The sequence below is a fragment of the Rhinatrema bivittatum genome, chromosome 17 (assembly GCF_901001135.1).
Source record: "Rhinatrema bivittatum chromosome 17, aRhiBiv1.1, whole genome shotgun sequence".
NCBI classification, from domain to species: Eukaryota; Metazoa; Chordata; class Amphibia; order Gymnophiona; family Rhinatrematidae; genus Rhinatrema; species Rhinatrema bivittatum.
This window is the reverse complement of record NC_042631.1, coordinates 18190691-18210433: the sequence shown is the minus strand read 5'-3', so window position 1 is coordinate 18210433 and position 19743 is coordinate 18190691. Positions and strand designations below refer to the sequence as shown.

General features: G+C 40.6%; 1 protein-coding gene across 21 annotated transcripts in view; it reads right to left on the bottom strand.

Moving 5' to 3' along the window:
* PPFIBP2 (PPFIA binding protein 2) overlaps positions 1-19743 on the bottom strand; it is a 161960-nt gene that overhangs the window by 136620 nt on the left and 5597 nt on the right. Inside the window, exon 1 of one of the 21 annotated variants that reach the window (XM_029582269.1) lies at positions 2366-2514. The exons of the other annotated variants lie outside the window; for them this stretch is intronic. The gene's annotated coding sequence lies outside the window, so the exon portion shown is untranslated. Of the gene's footprint in view, positions 1-2365; positions 2515-19743 lie in introns of those variants that run through there. 21 annotated transcript variants of the gene reach the window in all.

Below are 19743 nucleotides of genomic sequence, written 5' to 3'. Positions count from 1 at the left end.
TAGCCCTTATTGGTTGTTTTTCTTCTCCCCTGCCGTTGAAGCAGGGAGCTATGCTGGATATGTGTGATGTATAAGTCTTCTCCCATGCCGTTGAAGCAGAGAGCCATGCTGGATGTGCATCGAAAGTGAAGTATCAGGCACATTTGGTTTGGGGGTAGTAACCGCCGTAACAAGCCAGCTACTCCCCGCTTTGTGAGTGCGAACCCTCTTTTCTTCTCCCCTGCCGTTGAAGCAGAGAGCTCTGCTGGATGTGTGAAGTATCAGTTTTTCTTCTCCCCTGCCGTTGAATCAGAGAACTTTGCTGTATATGCATTGAAAGTGAAGTATCAGGCTTATTTGATTTGGGGTAGTAGAAGGTCTTGGAGTTTCCATTCCAAGTTTTATTTCCACATTTGTAATTTATGGTTGGTCTTTTATTCTATATTAGGGGAAGGCAGGTCTGTCTGTGTCCTGTGTATGTGACTGAGATGAGGGACTTTACCAAAGGTTTGTATCAGCCTTATTTGTTGTATTTTTTCAATATTATATAGCACTGGTGGTGAACTGCTGCCTTTTCATGGCAGGGCTATTGCTGTTTCATTGCTGGAAGTTAGTGCTGCTTCAGTACAGCAGGTTTGATAGACGTACAGAGTGGGGTTTGTTTGTATTATTTTACAGTGCACCTGGCAGTAGAGGGAGTTTGTGGTGCTGTTATTGAGATGACACCAGAATCAGAGCATCTTTTTGTATGGCGAGTTGTACAGGGAAATGTCTTAGTTCTGCCCTGCACTCATTGTTAGGAAGCAGGGGATTACTGTGGATGCAGAGTATAGGTTTACATTTAGTGCCATGATGGTCATGTGTTCAGTGTGTCACGCATGTGAGCATCATCTCTCAGGTGAGTCCTGATAGAAGGTTGAAACCCACTGTCAAAGTATTCTGCATTGGGCAATATTGAGAATGAAGATAAAAGAACACTTGTATCAGTCTAACATCTGGTAACAGTGTTAGAAACACATAAATTGTTCTGCTTTCCATACCTTATTCTTTTTCTCTGGCCAAACAATCTATCTTTTTGCTCTCTTTTCTCTGTGTTTCCCTTACCTCTAACAGATACATATGTACAGCAACACGCGCACACACACACACACACACTTTATGCTTCCGGACTGAAACAGTAACATGTAAGCAAGCAATATGGATGACTTATCTACATGTGTTGAGAAAGCTGATATGTTTAATATCTCATCGCCAGTGCAAATATCTCACACATATACCGAACTCTGCATAGGATGCTATATCATTACTGATAAACTGACATTTACTAGCAAGTTACCAGTAACCTTAACTGACAGGTCTTTAAAATATATATTTCCTTGTGGATTATCGCAAGCCTTGCTACACAGTGTTAATGAAGTCACTTTTTTATGAGTAACCTACAGTCATAACGAAACCTGTTCTGTGGGGAAATTTTGCATGGCATCTAAGCATTTCACTCAGAATGAATGCTGTTTCTTTAGAAGATTGTTAATGTTTCTCTTTTTAGGTTGGGCATTTGTTTTAATTTGGGGGAAGATTCATACGCTTCCTGCTCCATGCTGAGTGTTTTTAAAATGTGAATTAAAAAAAAAGAAAGGAAGAAATATAAATTAAGCCCCAGAATAGCTTCAGGTAGTTAATGTAGGAATAATAGCTAGCGATCATGTACAGAACATTAACCTAAATCAGATGTGTATTAATCAATGGGTTATTCTCATTTTGTGCCCACTGAAAAAGCCTTAGATAAAAATCAGCTCCACTAGGAGTTTCATAAAATGCACAATTCAAACAACTGCGCTGTTCATCAAAATAATAAGATTTAGAACAAAGGACATTTTATTTAAGAACAGTGCACTATGACTTGCTTGGCAACTTTTCTAGTCATACCTGTTACTTCAGCTCTAGGCAGGTCTGATTTTTCCCAGACACTCCCCGACTTCTGTTTATTTTACAGCAAATGAGAAATGTAAAAGCCTGGACACCTTATAAATCCTCAGGTACCGACCAGAGTTTTACAGGTCTGATCCCATAAAATTACGTTTCAGTACTTATAATAGTGTAATGAGAACCCAAGAAGGACACTACCTGATCTCAAAAGATCATGTTTGGCTAACTCTTCTTTCACTAAAAAAGAACCTGCAAAGAATCTAATAATAAAAACAAACATGCAAATAGCTCATTTGGATAAACAGTTTTGGATCCTTAATTCACAAGTTAAGCACAGCAGAGTATTCCATCTATTGTTGTAGAGTGAAAAAGGAACATATGCATTCCCCTACCCCATTAAAATACCTTTCAAACTGAAAGAAATCATAACTAGGAAGTTAAAAAATAACCAATAACTCACCTTTGTACTGGCCACGCTTTGTAACAGAAAAATATTTCTTGAAATGAATCACATCTTATTCCTCATTTTTAGATTCACGGGGAGTCTCAGACAGAAGCATCACGCCAAAACCACATGCTTACAATAATACTGAACTAAGCCCTCAGACTGCTTTGCATCCCTCTCATCACTGAGAGTATGCAAGTTCAGCTCCTCCTGCCTCTGATTAATAAGGACGCACACAGCACGCCAGCCTGTCCTGCCCCTTCCACCACTTTTTAAATAGAACACTCTGGGTCCAGAACATTATCTTATCTTACAGGGGAGCATGTCAGTCCCCTGCAGGCCTCCTGCGGCTGAGTATTTGAAACAAAAACATTGATTTCTGTGGATTTAAAAATGAGATTTGATGTAAAAAAAAAAAAAACCCCCCACAAAAACACAGGAGTCTACAATTACTTACTGACAGCCCACTTAATATATCACAGCAGGGTAGCTTTCTCTCTCACACACACATACACACACACACACAAAACCAACTTAACACTGAGCTTCGTGTGATTTCTGCAATTAATTTCTCCTTTGCTCTGCTTTCCATGCAGAATTAAATTTAGTGTTTGAACGGCTGTTAGACATTTGAATTATGGTGTTATAGAAGCAGTCTGAAGACTAGCTGGAAGGTCATGATCTCAAATGAAAGGGGGCACCAGATCGCGAGATGGAAGATCTCTTACAGAAGGTCTGGCAATAAGGAAATTAGATCTGCTGGTCATGTGCTTAGTTTCCGGTGGCAAATTAGCTATTTAATACAGGAGGGCAAGAAAGAGGAAAGCGGAGGGGGCATGGGATGATTTTCCCATCAAAAATCAAGTTAAAAGTCTTGGAGTTTTGTTAGATAGCACATTATCCTTTCGCCCTCATAGCAAAATGGTAGTCAAACAGGGCTTCTTCAAACTACGTGTCTTAGCCGGTCTTAAAAAGTTATTGCATGCCTTCAGAATTCTGTACTGTTGTAGAGGCATCCATTTTTCCAATTGCTGATTATTGTAATGGCCTTTATCTAGGCCTTCCTTGTACCCAGGGCTGGTGCAAGGGTAGTTAGTGGGTGCCCTAGGCGACTTCTGCCTTGCCCCCCCATTCATGCCGCCCCCGCCAGTCTCGGGCCCAACTCCTCCTACCTCATTCGCACCACCCACTGTATGCTCCTCAGAGCCACGAGCAGCCCAACGAATCTCTACTCCTCTTGGCCATGAACAGCTCTGCTCGCAGCATCACCTGGCTGCTCTTCGGCACCCCCCCCCCCCCAAGGGTCAGCGCCATAGGCAACCTCCTAAGTTTGCCTAATGGATGCACTGGCCCTGCTTGTACCACGTTGCAAAAGAAATTGCCATGCTGGGTCAGACCAAGGGTCCATCAAGCCCAGCATCCTGTTTCCAACAGTGGCCAATTCAGGTCATAAGAACCTGGCAAGTCCCCAAATACCAAGAAGATCCCATGCTACTGCTGCCAGTAATAGCAGAGGCCATTCCCTAAGTCAACTTGATTAATAGCAGTTCATGGACTTCTGCTCATATAATTGCAGGCATAAAGCACTATGATCACATCACCCTATCCTGATTGATTTACACTGCCTTTCAATTAATGAGTGGATTAAGTACAAAATATGCATGACAATTTTCAAATTGATCAACAGTCACTCTTGCCCATGGTCCAATGCCATCTTAAAGATATATCAACCATCCAGAGGTCTGCAATCCTCACAAAGAGGCCTTCTAGATATCCCATCGCCAAAATTAGCGGCATTACTCGAGAATGTGTCTTTGGAATTCCCTTTCTATACAGCTGCGACCATGCAAATCCTTAAAAAAAATTCAGAGGGCTTTCAGAAACTTTCTTATGTGATTTGTTTTTAGTCTGTATTATGTATAAATTTTATTATGTGTCTGTTCATTGGATTATTTAATGTACACATTGTTTATTTTATTTACTTTTACTTAAATCTTTAAGTACTTTTTTTGTATATCACTTGGACGTCTTGTAGTGTTTAACGATTAACACATTTTAATAAATGTAAAATGACATAAAAGTATGGCTAAGATCTGGAAATGTGGGCAAAACCAAGAGGAATGGGAAGCTTGGCACAGAGAGAACTGGCACACTATGCAATTAATTTTCAACAGAATTTACTCACTTAAAACTGAGTTTTACATGCATAAGCAGGCTTTTGAAAATTGCTACGATATTCGCTATTGAATTGCCAATAGGTTTTCAAAAATTGCCATGCTAGGATGTTACATTTACATGTGCAACTTCTTTGAAAATTACCTCCTAAAGTTGCCAACCTTGGTGTCAAAAACTGGATGATGAAGCTTTGTGATAGCCACCTATGGTCATAATAGACCTGAGGTAACTGGGAAAAGGAAACCTTAACCTAGCATGATGGCAAACTTCAGTCCTGCAGTTAAAAAAAAAAAAGGAGGAATGCACCATTTTTCAGTTATAATGCAGTATTCCTTAAAATATAGTTCATGGTCTAATTTTACTATTGATACAAATATTGTTTACTAGAACAAACATCACTTAGAAACTGTTAGCAAACAAGATGCAGACAATACCCTTTCATTGGAAAAACCGAATATTTATTTTTGTTTCAATAGTGGTTTTCATTTCACTGGTTCAGTCCTCCAGTAAAGAAAACTCAACTCCATGTAACCTAATTCAATTTAAATTTTAAAATTAAACTCCATAAAATCCAGCCGAAAGACCCCGTGAAAAATAAGTAAACAAAGCAGCAAAAGTGAATTTGATATACCAGTATATTAAAAAGTATTTGTGTTCTAATACTATATATTGTGTTTATTACCAAAAGACAAGACATCTGAGACAAAAAAGAAGAAGATATTTTTAGGGCTTCTGTCTATGATCTAAGAGTGTACAAACAATTAGAGGTTTGTTTGAAATCAACATGAAAAGGTTGTTTGTACTTATAATTCCTATGTCAGTGAAAATTGTGCATTTTTGTTGTGACTTAAAGTTGGCTAATTATAATATCAAAGAGAAATTGGAGCTGCTTTACTATCCCAGGGCATTGTTCTTGACTATAGACTGTTCTTTGGGCTCTCGCTGACTGTTTTGTCACTGTTAAATATTTACAATGATTGTTTATTCTTGATCTCATTTGCTTCATCAGCGTTATACATGGTTTAAGTAAAACAAATCTTTGCTCAGCTCCCAGAGGACTAAGGACTTGAAATAACTGTACCTGGTGCAAGTTATTTGCAGGAATTCTGAACAGAAGCACAGCCTTAACAAGGGGCCTGTGTCGTCCCCAGCTGTCCTTCAGCAATGCTTATCCTTGTGTTACAGACCCGCAGTATGCATGAACATTATCAATGTACTTAAAAAAAAAAAATCTCTTTAAAGTTCACTCGTCACCTAAACGATGTTTTGCAGAAGCAACTTAACTTTAAGAGACTTATAATTAGAATATCTTGGATTGTTAAATCATCCCAATAGGCTGCCAATTATATGTTGTAACATTTTGCGTTCTGTTTCTAAACTGGTCACCTTAAAGTTTTTACTGATCTTACTTTTAGTGAAACAATTTTTCTCTCTTTTACCTATTAACATTTGTCTTCTAGTTATTAGGGCAGCAGACTGTGAACCAGGAAAGCCAAGATTCAAATCCCACGGACACTCCTTGTGTCTTCGGGCACCTTACCTCCTCCACTCCTGCCTTGAGCACAGACTTAGCACCTCATTCGCTAAGCATTTTTCTCAGAATAGGAGAAAAGCCTTAATAAATCCACCCTCTGGGGACGGGGGGGGGGGGGGGGAAATACCTACAGTACATGACTGTAATTTGCTTTGAAGTGGCTGACCAATCACAAAAAACGAATATGGTGCACGACTCCCAGCTGAGGAATGTTGCTAAGATGACTGGGCTAGGTGAGTTACCAGAGGATCTAACATAGGGAAGCCTAACTGTGGCCATTTGTGAAAGAAGGTTTATGGCATCAGGTCCCAGCTCCAGTTACAAAGGAGTTGGAAATCCAAAATGAGCCACAGAAAAATCCTAGTGCACACTACCTGAAGTAGTGTCGCATGGACAAGCTGCATCTTCAGTCTCCTGTGCTAAATTGCCCAAAGTGAAAAGGCAGGTTTCAGTCTTCCCCTAATCCTCTGATGGCAGAGCAGCATTCTACTTCCTGACTCAAGGATCAATGTGCCTCGGTGCCCTGACAACCCTCCACCCACATGAGTCTAGACACCCCCGCCTCGACTCAAGAAAATAGGCTCTTCCATTCCCAAAACCCCCTACCAAGGCACCAAAATAAAGGGGCCTCTTTTTCCCAGTTCCCCCTCTCCTCAACCATCTGCATCCCCCATCTGACAATGCCACAAAGCAAATGGGGGCAAGAAAAGGTATAACTCACTTCTACTACAATGCTGCCAAGAATCAAAATGGTGCTGCCAGCTGATCTTTTACAGTCCTTTGCCCCACACACATGTGGGAGGATATTTGGGCATGGAGCTCCCTCTCTTCTTGAATTGGAGGTAGGGGGCTGCTGAGGTACAGAGGCCTCTTGTCAGCAGGCCTGGGTTTACACACAGTTCTAGCAGGTCTGTGCCTTTGCTTGCATAATTGGGATGGCAAATTCTGCCATCCTGCCCTGGATCTTGGAAGGCAGCCCTCCCCCTGCCACTGTCTCCTCCCCAGGGACCTCAGCTCCAGCAGTAATCCTCAGTGAGCATGGGGATAGCTTACACTCACAGGTCTCATGCCCTCTGAGATTCCATGTGTGTGGGAGGGGGGGGGGGAGGGTCTGTCCTAGTGCCCGCATTCACTGGACTTTGAGGATAGCTACTGGAGCCAAGGTCTAGGGTTCTGTGCATACCTTAGAGATTTACCCAGAAGAAGGGGACAACATAGCAACATCACTGAATCAATGCCTAAGGGTGGCAGCTGACCAGATGCATCCCTGGGCGTCAGGGCGCAGAGGCTCCTTCAACTTTGATGGCAAGGGGGTAGGCATGAAGGCCTCTTTCTTCCTGAGTCAGAGTTAGGGAAGGAGTCAGGAGCCCTTATCTCAAAAGGGATAGAGACAGGATAGAGGTGGTCCAGAGAAGGGCTACCAAAATGGTGTAGGGTCAGTATCAGAAAATCTATGAAGTGAGGCTGAAGGATCTGAATATGTACACCCTGGAAGAGAGGAGGCACAGGGGAGATATAAGTCCTTCAGATACCCGAAAGGTTTTAATGATGTACAGTTGGAAAGAAATCAGTAGAACTAGGGGGTCACAAAATGAAACTCCAGGGAGGACATCTCAGAACCAACATCAGAAAACAGTTCTTCATGGAGAGGGTGGTGGATGCCTGGAATGCCCTTCCGGAGGAGGTGGTGAAGACCAAAACAGTGAAAGAATTCAAAAGGACATGGGATAAACACTGTGGATCCCTTAAGGCTAGAGGATGGAAATGAAGGAAAAAAAGAGTGCATGGGGGAAAAACTTGGCTGGTGTGGCAGTTACTACCCTTAAACCAATAAGCCTGATACTGGTGATGCAACTCCATCATTGCTCTCTGCTTCAATGGCAGGAGGAAAAGGGGAACTGGATTCAGACAGCAACCAACTTTTGCAATCTGGGGAACTGATGTGCAGACATGGGGGGGAATAAAACAGAAGACTGCCTCTACGGTCAAGTCCATAAGCAAAGCACGTCAAGCAGCACGGTCTGAATTTTCAGGAAGGCTCGTCACTCAGTAAAAATGTTTATACCGGTAGCAGTAAATTTTGTATGGTTTATAATAAGGCTTGGGAATAATTGCACAGAGTGGCAGTTGCTAACCTTAAGAGAAACATGGGGTAACCTGCACGGTGCGGCTGATGCTACCATGGGAGGCTTGCTGGGCAGACTGAATGGACCATTTTGGTCCTTTTCTGCCATCATTTATGTGTTTCAATGTTTTTTGAAAGCATTGACTTCACTTTAGAATACGCTCCAGTAAGGTTTCAAAATACCTTGCCTCTAAGGACAATTCTGTAACACCTGCCTCATATGATGTGAAAACAAAAATGCTACAACCCTGTTTAAAGAAAAAAAAAACAGAGAAGTACTGACTTTTAGTAATAAAACTAGAATGCGGCAAAAAGGAGAAATTCATTGTAAGTTGTCAGCTGCCACCACTCTGATGAGTTGGCAGAGCTTATAAATTTGTCTACACAGCAGTATTGATTGTGAAGGGTGTATTAAGGAATTATATTTCCTGCTTGTTCAGTTTGCAGTGTAAACCGGCCTGATTTGCATTTTATGCAAGAAGGTCGGTATATAAAAATTATAAATAAATAAATATTGATGGAATGAAATAATAAAATAGCACACACTATAATGAATATACATGAGATATATTTGCATGCAACAGAACAAGTGCATGCAAATATATCTTTTGAATATTCATTATTGATATCCTGAAAACTGGACCTGTTTTTGGCATTTGAGAACCAGAATTGCCTATCTCTGGTATATGGGTTGGAAAAACATACAATGTGCAACAGAGGGGGTGGAAAGTAGTTTTGTAGTAATCAAAAGTCTGATGAAATGAGGTGCAAATGTGTATGAGTGTGAATGAAAGCAAGAATGAAAAGTGAAGAGGGAATTACAAAAAAAATCAGATCTGAACTGAAACAGATTTTGTATAATCTTTAATACATTATGCATAATGGATGTGAGATCAAGTTGTAGTGTGAGCTGTTTGAATGTAATTCAATAAAAATTAAAAAAAAAAAAAAAAAAGTACAAGCTGACAAATACAAAATGCCCTATATTTGTACTCCTTTCCTACTGACTGGTTTTGAAATACTTGCAGATTAGTTCCAGGAAGTATTTTTTCACTCGGCTGCACAATCAAGCTATGGAATCTGTTGCCAGAGGATGTGGTCAAGGCAACTAACAGTGGGGTTCAAAAGAGGACTGGACAAGTTCCTGAAGGAAAAGTCCATAAACAGTTATTAGCCGGGTAGACTTGGGAAAGCCAGTGCTTATCGTTGGGAGTGACATACAAGAAACAGACCTACTATTGGGGACTTGCAAGAATTTGTGACCTGGATTGGCCACAAAATGCTGGGCTCAATGGATCTTGGTCTGACCCAGCATGGCACTTCTTATGTTCTTAAGTTCCACTGAGAAAGTCAAAGTAAAAGGCAGGATAGCTAAATGGTTACTTGTTGATGTGTATGCTAAAGGAGATGGTTAACCCCAATTAAATTATTATATAGAAATCTGAGGTATTTTAACACTGGAACTGTAGCAAAAACTAGAAATTTAATTGTGGATGAGCTTGATATTCTCTTCTGATAGTGTTCCAAACTAGTGTTTTTGGAGTAATTACAATAAAACTAAATAATGGTAGATAAGATAAAATTTATACTCACCCATTAATTTCCTTTCCTTTAGTCCTAGCAGATTAGTCTATACAGGTGAGATGCACCCTCTAGCCAGCAGATGGAGGCAAAACGTTCAAGAGCTGACTTTGCTCCCTGTAAAAGGACTGGTATGTTATACCGAAGCTAGAAACCAACCAGGAACCATTGTTAGTTCTAATTCCCCAACTGCCATTATAACAAAAATACTACTATCATTGCTAGCATCTCCTTCTTGGATACTAGCCCTAGAACCCGAATAACAATTCCAAGTTCACAATCAGGACTGCTGCATTCCACATGGACAATGTTGTACTTGTCATTGGTTCTTCTGAGTGTAAAGTTCCCCTGGAACTGCAAAGAGAAGAAAAAAAAAAAAAAGGACATTATTCCACAAGAATAATATTCTTAATGAAACCACAAAGGTCAGGGACTGAGGATACTCACTACTCCCCGTTCCCTGAACTGCATTTCTCTACTGGGAGAAAGGCCCTCTTTTTGCTAAATTCTATTTGTATATCTATAGGCATATATGCATGCATGTATGTTCCCTCACCCCCTTCTATTTTTATTTTTTTTTACACCACAGTTGTTTTCTCAGGTTGGGTCCTGGACTAGTCTGCTAGGACTAAAGGAAAGGAAATTAATGGGCAAGTATAAATTTTACCTTCCTTTTCGTCCTACAGACTAGTCCATACAGATGGGAAATATATGAGCAGTTTCTAGTCCGGGTGGGAGTTACCTTGGCCTATTTCCAGTCTTCTCGTATTAGATGCCATGTCCTTTTTTTCTCCTTAAAAGAACTAACCTCTAATATTCTGTCAGTGTATACTGAGAAGCCTTTGTAGCTGCCCTACAGATTTTTCCTAGGGTCAATGATCTGTCCAGTGTAGAGGACGCTGCCTGGCCTTCGCCATGTGTATGTTTAGCTCCTGCACCTTGGCTTTGCCTTTAATAAGCATGCTGCCATAAATTGCTTCCTTAATCCATTATGCACTTTCTGCCTTTGAAGTCACGTCTTTAATTGCAGGTCTCTGCTGACAAAAATAACCGTCTGCTGGACTTCCTGCACTCAGTGAATTCCATATATCCTTGAGGAGCTTTAAGACTATCTCATGACCTTCCACTTCTGACCTTGAGCTTACACATTCATACAAAATCTTGAATGATGTGTCCCATTATTGTCAAAACAATAGGGGGGATATTGAGCACCCTTTCCCCCCCCCCCCCCAAGAATTGCCCAAGAACCCCCAGGAAATGGACTCCCAACATGTCCATGAGATGCTTCTCTGCAGTGCTTGAAAGGAAGTAATGATAGATCTCTTCCACAGTAAGCTCCTTACCAAGTTGAGGAGACTTCCCTCAGTGGGAAAACTTGTATTCTTGACTCCTCAGAAGAATTGTATCTTAATGTGCATGTGGAATTAGGTAGGTTTCCTTCCTCTGTTCTTTTAACAAGCCGTGTTCTATAGGAAGACTTGTCCTTGTACTGTTCTTATGTGTTCACACTCTCAATCCCCCTGCATATCACTAACATTTTCACAAAGAAATGTAGTTGAAATGCTCAACTGAAATTAATCAAATCTCATGCGCCCAATATGAGGCCTCAACCCAGATTATACTGAGCCCCTGCAAGGGAGTACCCATGGGACCCTGCACCTACTCTGTGGTCCCTCTTGAATTTGCAAAGACCAGCTCAGATGGGGGCACCCTCCAAAGGGAACCTCCCCCCTTGCTTCCCTTCTAGTCTCACTAGCTGTGAATCCACCTGGGTCCTTATATCCAGATCTCCCTTTCTCTCATAGGTAAGAATCTGCAGAAACAGTCAGCATGGCCTTCACTGAGGGATACTATCCTCCCTGCAGCCTGGGAAAAGAAAGAAACACTGAGCAGCGGCTTCCTCCTCCTGACCTGAGAGTTTTGAGCTTCATTCTTTGCCCTGCCAGCTCTGGACTTCATAGCTGAAGGAAACTCCCACCCTGAGGAATTGTTCCTTCCTGTGGGAACATACCACTATTTGCTTGCATATAGGTTAACAAGCAGAAGGTACCAGTGCTACCTCATATTGCTTTAAGTAAAGTACGGTCAAACTTATAATGGTCTGCCATCATTTTTAGCTTAATTTGGTCTTACCAACCTCTCTAGGTATCCTCCTTCCTTCAGAGGGAAAGAAGAGAGGTAAATATGGCTTGCTTGCCTTAATATATATACTCTTCACTAACATTTGACTATATATAAATACATGTATATATACTATTTGAACCCACCCCCAAGTATATTTATTTTTTGTCCAAGCAACAGGTAAGAGGCTATTCAGCCTGCCTCAAGAACGGGTGCCATTGCCTTTCCAAAGGTTCTGTCTTCCTCATACTCCATTACAATCTTCTATAGTCTCTAAGAGATTTTGGTTTTTGAAAAAAGTACTGAACTTTCTAAAAACCAGAACCTGGCCAGGAGCCTGAGTAAGAAAGGGTACTGGAACTTGGATCTCACAACCAGGTTCCATGATTACAATATGCAGCTCTGTAGCAGAGTCCAGCCCAGGGGGGGTTAACTCAAGTTCCAGGGAGGTAATCAAGACAACTGCAGTCTGCTCATTAGCACTTCCTGCAACTCCTTGGCCTTACCTGCCTGCTGATAAAACACTCTGAAAAGAATTTCTCATAGATGAGAACTTGTTACTACAATTACTGAGCATAGCTACCTTTACCTGAAGGTGGATTCCAAAACAAAATGGGTACACAATAGCCCAGGCAAAACATACCAATATTCTCTCATTCAAGCAGACATACTGCTCTCCTCAGCCTTACATGTGGTGACATCTTCTTTGATTCCTGCTCATACCAGCAACAAATCAGGACCTATTCCTGCTGTCTTAGGAGTCTGTGTTCACCAGGACATTCAAATCCTTTGCCTGTTATCTGACAGCCCACTTCCACCAAGACCCTTTTCTTGAGCTTCTACTTTCAACAGGACATACAGGACCCTTTGCCTGTATTCAGGGCTCTTTCACTGTTTTCCTGGGCTTTTTGCTGGAAGCCCAGATTGCAGCTCCTGGAACAAGTTACTAAGAATCCATCTATCTGCTGCAACACCAGTCTACACATCTGCTAAGGCAGCACCAGATCTTTTATAGGGAGCAAAGTCAGCTCTTGAATTTTTGTCTCTGCCTCCATCTGCTGGCCGGAGGGTGCATCCCACCTGTATGGACTAGCCTGCAGGATGAAAAGGAAAGACCAATTGGTCCCTCTAGTCTGGCTAACCATTCTAGTCTACACTGTTAAGGATATATCTGCTCTGCTTACCCTGCGATACAGAACATCTTGCCCTGCATACCATTGAGGGATTATTTTGAACACCAGTTCTCTCCCTCCATGCTACTCCCTGGACTATTCTCCCCACCCACCCTCTGATGTCATCAATGGGCATGAGTCTTTTGGGAGACTTCTAACGCTGGAGGTGAACATGGTCTGCTCTGCTTACCCTGCAATAGGGATCATCTTGCCCTGCATACCATCGAGGGGCTATTTTGTACTCCAGTTCTCTCCCTCCGTGCTACTCTCCAGACTATCTGTCCTGCCCACTCTCTCATGTCATCACTAGCCGCGGGTATTTTGGGAGTCTTCTAACGCTGAGGTGCTTTGTGCCAGAGGTATGCATGATGAAGGCGTGCACATGAAGGAGCGCGACAAAGAAACCTTCCCCTTTCTGCGCCCCTTCATGCATACAAAGTGCATGCAAGGGATCGAAGCAAGAAGTAGGTTAACCGCTGTTTGCTTTTTTTCTGGTTTGTGCAATTATAGAGGTATGATGACTAGGAGCATACCTATATCAGTGATACAAGGACAGGGTAAATATGGTGAGCTTGCCAATGCCTATCGTCAATGTTATCCAGAAAAAGATTGTACTTTGAAAATAATTGAGATTTCTAATCCTGTTAATATTTCCACCTGCTTGATACTGTCTATTATACTACTCAATGTGCAATACGTTTCAAAGAAAATGCCTCTTATTGACAAATTAATTCATAATTCTAGACTGGATTGTATTTGTTTAACAGAAACATGGTTGACTATTTATAATCAGGTTCTGATAATATTATAGTCTGATGATAAAGAATTATTTATCTCCCAGCCCAGAGAAGATAGAAGAGGGGGTAGCATAATGATAATTTTTAAATGTTCCTTAGACTGAGTCTCATGTAAAGTTGATATTGTTTTGCGATTTGAAGTAATTCTGCTTAAATCTGCAACTCTTCATTTATGTGTAACAGATTGTCCTCCGGGAGCACTAGTACAAAATATGTCACCTTTCATAGAATTGCTTGCTAGTGCCTCCATAAATTTGTCTAAAACTATTGTAATTGGTGATTTTGATATACACGCAGATAGAATTCCCCTCTCGGTACATGCTGAGAATTTTTTTTTAGAAAATATGGCTGCATTAGAATTTCATCAACTCATCTCAGGTTCGATACATAAAGCAGGTCACCCCTTAAACCTAATATTTAATAATCAAGAACAAGTTTGGATTAATAGCACTTCCATCGTAGCTTCCGCTAGCCCCATGTCACATCATAATGTTAGTTACTTTAAAGCTCATATAGCCACTTGCATTCCTGCGGCCACAGACACCCCAAGTTACATCCAAAAGAGGGGGACAGATTGACCCAGATAAATCAAAAGAAGTATTCCCTAACAAACTAGATAGCTCCTCCTGTGACAACTGTGCTACTGCGGTTAACTTTTGGATTAATGCCAATCTAGAATTGAATGATATTTTAACACACATGAAATCAATCAAGATGAAACCCCACAACTTAAAAAAAAAAAAAAATACTCCCCATGCTACACCAAGGAACTAAAACAATGTAAGCGTTAACGTGGGCTAAAGAAAGGACATTGAAAAAAAGACAGATCTCAGGCATCTCTAGAAAGATAAAGTTAACAATATTCTAAGTATAGAAGGCTGATTAACAAAGCCAATGGAAAGTATTTCATAGATAAGATTTAGGCCACGGGTTTTAATAAGACCTTTATTATTATGTTAATCATTAACTGGACCCAAGACTGTGGCTGAGAAATGTTCTAAAGCCCCTTTTAGTTGTGAAGAATATGCCAACTTCTTCGTAGATAAAGTAGAACATTTGTTAGCTTAGTTTCCACCAATTACAGAATTACAGAGTTGGGATCATGGGAACATTTTTCTGACCAGCTCCGAAATTAATTCAACATTTTGTAAATTAAATCCTATTTCAATCGGGGTGGTAAAAGTGCTTAGGGAACCACTTTCAAATTTTGGGAACTTGTCACTATCAGAAGGTGCCCTTCCATACTATATTAAGAAGGCAAATGTTAAACCAATCTTAAAAAAAATGTTTTAAAATCTAGATCCAAACTTCCTAAATATCTAATCGCCCCATGTCTAATTTGTCTTTTTTATCCAAACTCAGAGTCATTTGTTCTTGTTCAACTTACTATCTAGAGGTTTCCAACATTCTGTATCCAAATCTATATGGTTTTAGAAGAAATAGTAGTACAGAAACTCTCTTGCTTTCCACTTTTGATAACATCTGGCGAGGTTTCGACAGCAGCCAAGACTATCTTGATTTTACTAGATATCTCTGTTGATAGAGTTTGGTACCTCAGGCACAGTCCTTAAGTGGTTCGTCTCATTGAGTGATAGATCATTTCAGGTCTGTGACAGAGAAAACTCTCCAAATGGAGAAATATCAAACCTGGCGTTCCACAGGGGTCAGCATGGTTTGCAATGCTGTTCAATATTTATCTATCCCCCCTATGGAAATTGCTCTCTGCTTTAGGCCTTTTTTCATCTATGCTGATGTTATCCAGTTTTTTATTCCAATAAAAAATTCAATAGCTGATACATTAAACTATTGCAAAATCTACATAGGTGCGATTAATACATGGGTGCTTCATAACCATTTATCATTAAACATCTCAAAAACAGAGATAACGATGTTATCCTGGACAGAAAATGTACCAGATAACACAAAATGTGATTTTGGTAAACATAGCAAACCCATAGTAAAAACAATCTGTGACCTTTGAGTCATGATAGAAACTAATCTGACACATAAATAAAAAATTAAAAAAGAAAAAAAAAAAGAAACTAATCTGTCCATGAAGTCCCGTATTAAACATATTACTCGTACAGGATATATGAAGCTCCGAAGGTTAAGACATCTGAAACAGTTGTTGTGCACCGAAGACTTCAGGACAGTTCCTGCAGTCTTTACATTTTTTGCTGGGATAGATTTCTGTAACTCTCTATTGCTTGGTGTTCCTACATCTACTTTACATTCCCTTCAGTTGCTGCAAAACTCTGTGGCCAGGTTACTTTATGGTAAAAAAAAAAAAAGTATGCTCCTATCACCCCTGACCTCGCTACACTTTAGTTCTAATACATAAATTGATAAAATCAATAGCCCTTGGGTCGGAGCAGCATTGCAATCACAAAATAAGGGCCTGCCGGAGGTTCCATCAATTTTGGGGAATTCTGAGCATATATGGAGCCAATGAAAAGGGACATTCTTCCGTTCCAGCAATTAGACAGGCACACACTGGTGAGGCCCTGGCCTTGTGGAATACCTTGCCAGAATATCTCAGAATACAGGGCGGTATAAAGACCTGACTGTGGGCTGAGGATGCAATTGACAGTATAACTTCACAGTAAAGAAAGGCTTTTTAAGTAATGTTACTCTATATGTTTCATTTTGTACATACGTTTATTTTTTTTCTTCTGTATTGGGTTTGATATGTTTTTAGACACAATTACACTAATGTGTATGGCACCTGTAAACCGCTGCGATGTAATGAGTAGCGGTATATAAGAGATTTTTTTTTTTTTTAAATAAATACATTCTAGTCAACAGACATAGCAACTCGACTGCTTGTGGGATACTGACACGGAAGCCAACTTTTCAAAATGATTAGGGATGCTAAACACATCACAGATTACCCCTTCCCTGGACAAAGTGAAGGAATTTGCTCAATATTGGGGTGCTCAAGCATCCACAGAGCTGACACCTCTCGATACTGAAACACGTGAGCAGTAACCACCAGTTGCGCTGAGGTTTCAACCCTGGCTACTCTCTGTTTTCACATCTTTCATATACATTCATAATTCAATCATCTAAAGGGAAGCTCGCTCTCTCACACATTCACTTCCCTCAGAAACGGCTGGGTATGCAGGCTGCAAACTTCAGTTGCACTGTGAAATGTAAATATCATTGGGGAAACAGGTTTGTAGGTGAATGTGATTGTTGGGGCAGGAAATCTGTTACATATGTCCGATGCGGGCACATGGTTTTGTGTAATTGTTGTAGGCAGATTTTGCATACGTACCAAGGTTACTCGTCAGAGATCCAATGAAGTAAGTCGCCTTCATAGCTAAAATCCTTACTTAGCTGGGTGTGTGTCGTGGATACTTTTAAAATTGACAATCTAAAGACCTAAACAAGCTTTGAAGTTTACATAAGAATAGAATAAGGATAATGGCAGATTTGTGGCAATGGATTTGATTCTAGGGTCATTCCCCAGACAGCATCCCAGCTACTTAAAAAAAAAAAGTGCTTCCTATAGGAAAGATGCATCAATGGACAGTAGGCAAGCTTGAAGCCTAGACAATTGGTGCTGCTGCTCACAAATTTCAAACTTAGGCTGATTCAACCCCTTTGTGTGTGATCTGTACGTCAAATACAGAAATCTCTCTTCTTGGCACCAAGAATTCACATCTCAGATCCTCAAAGGGCTCAAAATGAGGATGTGCAAATTCCAAGCCCACCTCAACCTACACAACTGCCCAAATAAACTAGGAGGCATAAAAATATAGACATTGCTGTTAATTGTGCAGAGATACTAGGAGAAACATTAGACAAAGCGTGCCTCACCCAGAGAGGGTCTCGTTATTGAATTGCCCCTATCTGTCAAAACTAATAGAGCTGTTGGAGACATGGAACAATTTTCAAAGCAACTTCTGTGGGTAAAAAGGCATTTTATGCACATATAAATCAGCTGTCTGAAAATGATCTACTCTCAATGCAGCTCAAAGTGTATGGGTTGTACTTTTAGCTGCATTACAAGGCATTCCCAGGAACAGGACACATGCAGATGGCATTTTCAAAGCTACACATATACTTTCCTGCAAATTTCTACCCACACAAAGCCTGTGCCAAAAGTCTGCTTGTACTTTGCATCCACTGCAATTTAAAATGAAAGTTCATGCACCCTAAGTAAAAGTACGCATGAACTTTGCACTAATACAGGCAGTTGGAATATTGCCCTAAAAAAAAGCAGAACAGATAAATTTGAATCCCTAGTTTGGAATCTTTTCAAAAATACACATGCAAAGGATGTTTCCTCACTTAACTAACCTTTAACACGGGCCACTCTATGCCCTGTTCTTTAAACATGTTAACCGCAATGAATATATTTCACACAGTAATGCAGTACCATGCAGATAATAGATCACAACAGTACTGTATTCAGGGAGTTCTGTGAAGTATTTTTATTAAGTAATGTGTAAGCTACCTAGAGAACTATGAGGACATACTTTCCTTATGAATCACAGGCAAAATGGGATGAGAGTATAAATGTGGTGCTTTATAGAATTTTACAAAACCTATTTACCTAGTTCTCAGGATGCACGTTTGTATGTTTAAAGATATTCAAGGACACATGAAGATATACAGTTTATCCATACAGGACAAACCTAATGCATTTGCCTTAAAGGCACATGTACACCACCATTATGCTGTCATGGGCACATAATATATCACTCCCTGAATCTAACAGCCGACAAAAGTCTTTGCAGTTTGTCCATATTGTGCCATCTGCAATTAACCTTTTTCTCCAGAGATTTATTCCAGATCATGTTCAACATTTTCTAACCATGTACCATGCAGCAAATGACCTAAGGCATTTTCCATTACTCTTCTGTGCTCAATTTGAAGAACCAAGTTAAACACCGTGAAAGAAGTTTGCTTGCATTAACATTTTTTTCATGAAAAACTGCATTTAAAAATTAAAAGGAGCACATAAAACACACCCTCCAAAACTACAATTCTCTTACACCTGCTCACCATTTGCAGACAGTCCACACAATGTACACATGCTGACATGACATTGTCACTTGCAAACATTTACTAAGAAGTACATTTAAAACATGTATTTGTGTTTATAAAACAAAATTTTGTTTAACAGGAGCTGCAGTCTGGAGATGCAATTGGGGGGTGGGGGATTCCCTGGTGACCCTGCTAGCAGCCCAGCAGCTAAGACAACTCCTACTGCTGAAAAGGAAAGAAAAATCATTGCCAGGGAAAAAAAACCTCCTCTCCTCTCCCAGGGCACCCATGTCCACCTGCAAGTCTGTTTGGCTGTAGTGGATGCAAGGTGCTGTTCACTGGCACATGCATGGGTGAGGTCCATAAATTTGCCCAGATGTAGGGCTGGATTTAAAATTTTGGTGACCATAAGCAGAAGTGGAATGAATGTCTGGGGCAGAGGTCACCAAAACAGCAGTGCCCGCTTTTGATGGGCCACGGGTGCATGGCCCTAATGGAGCAGGCTCCTCATCATCCTTCAAAAACTTGGCACCCTAAGCACTGGCAGTTATTTATGTGTAGATCCAGGCTTGCATGGATTCAACTGGGGCACAGGCTAACAAAGGTTTACAGCGTCAGTCCTCTAGGATTGCAAACAGTTCTGGTTGCAAGTAGGGTTGCCAACTGGCTCTACATTTTCAGGACAAGATGATCCAGTCCTGGTTTTACCCCACTGCATGCTAGGACTTATTCTAATTTATATATTGCATTCCCTAAGAAAATGAAAACTAAGTACCTGTATGCAGGGGAGTAAAACCAGGATTGGATCAACCTGTCCTGAAAACCTGGAGCCAGTTGGCAACCCTACTTGCAAGCCATCTGTAATGAAGAATTAACCAGTGTATTTCCATACA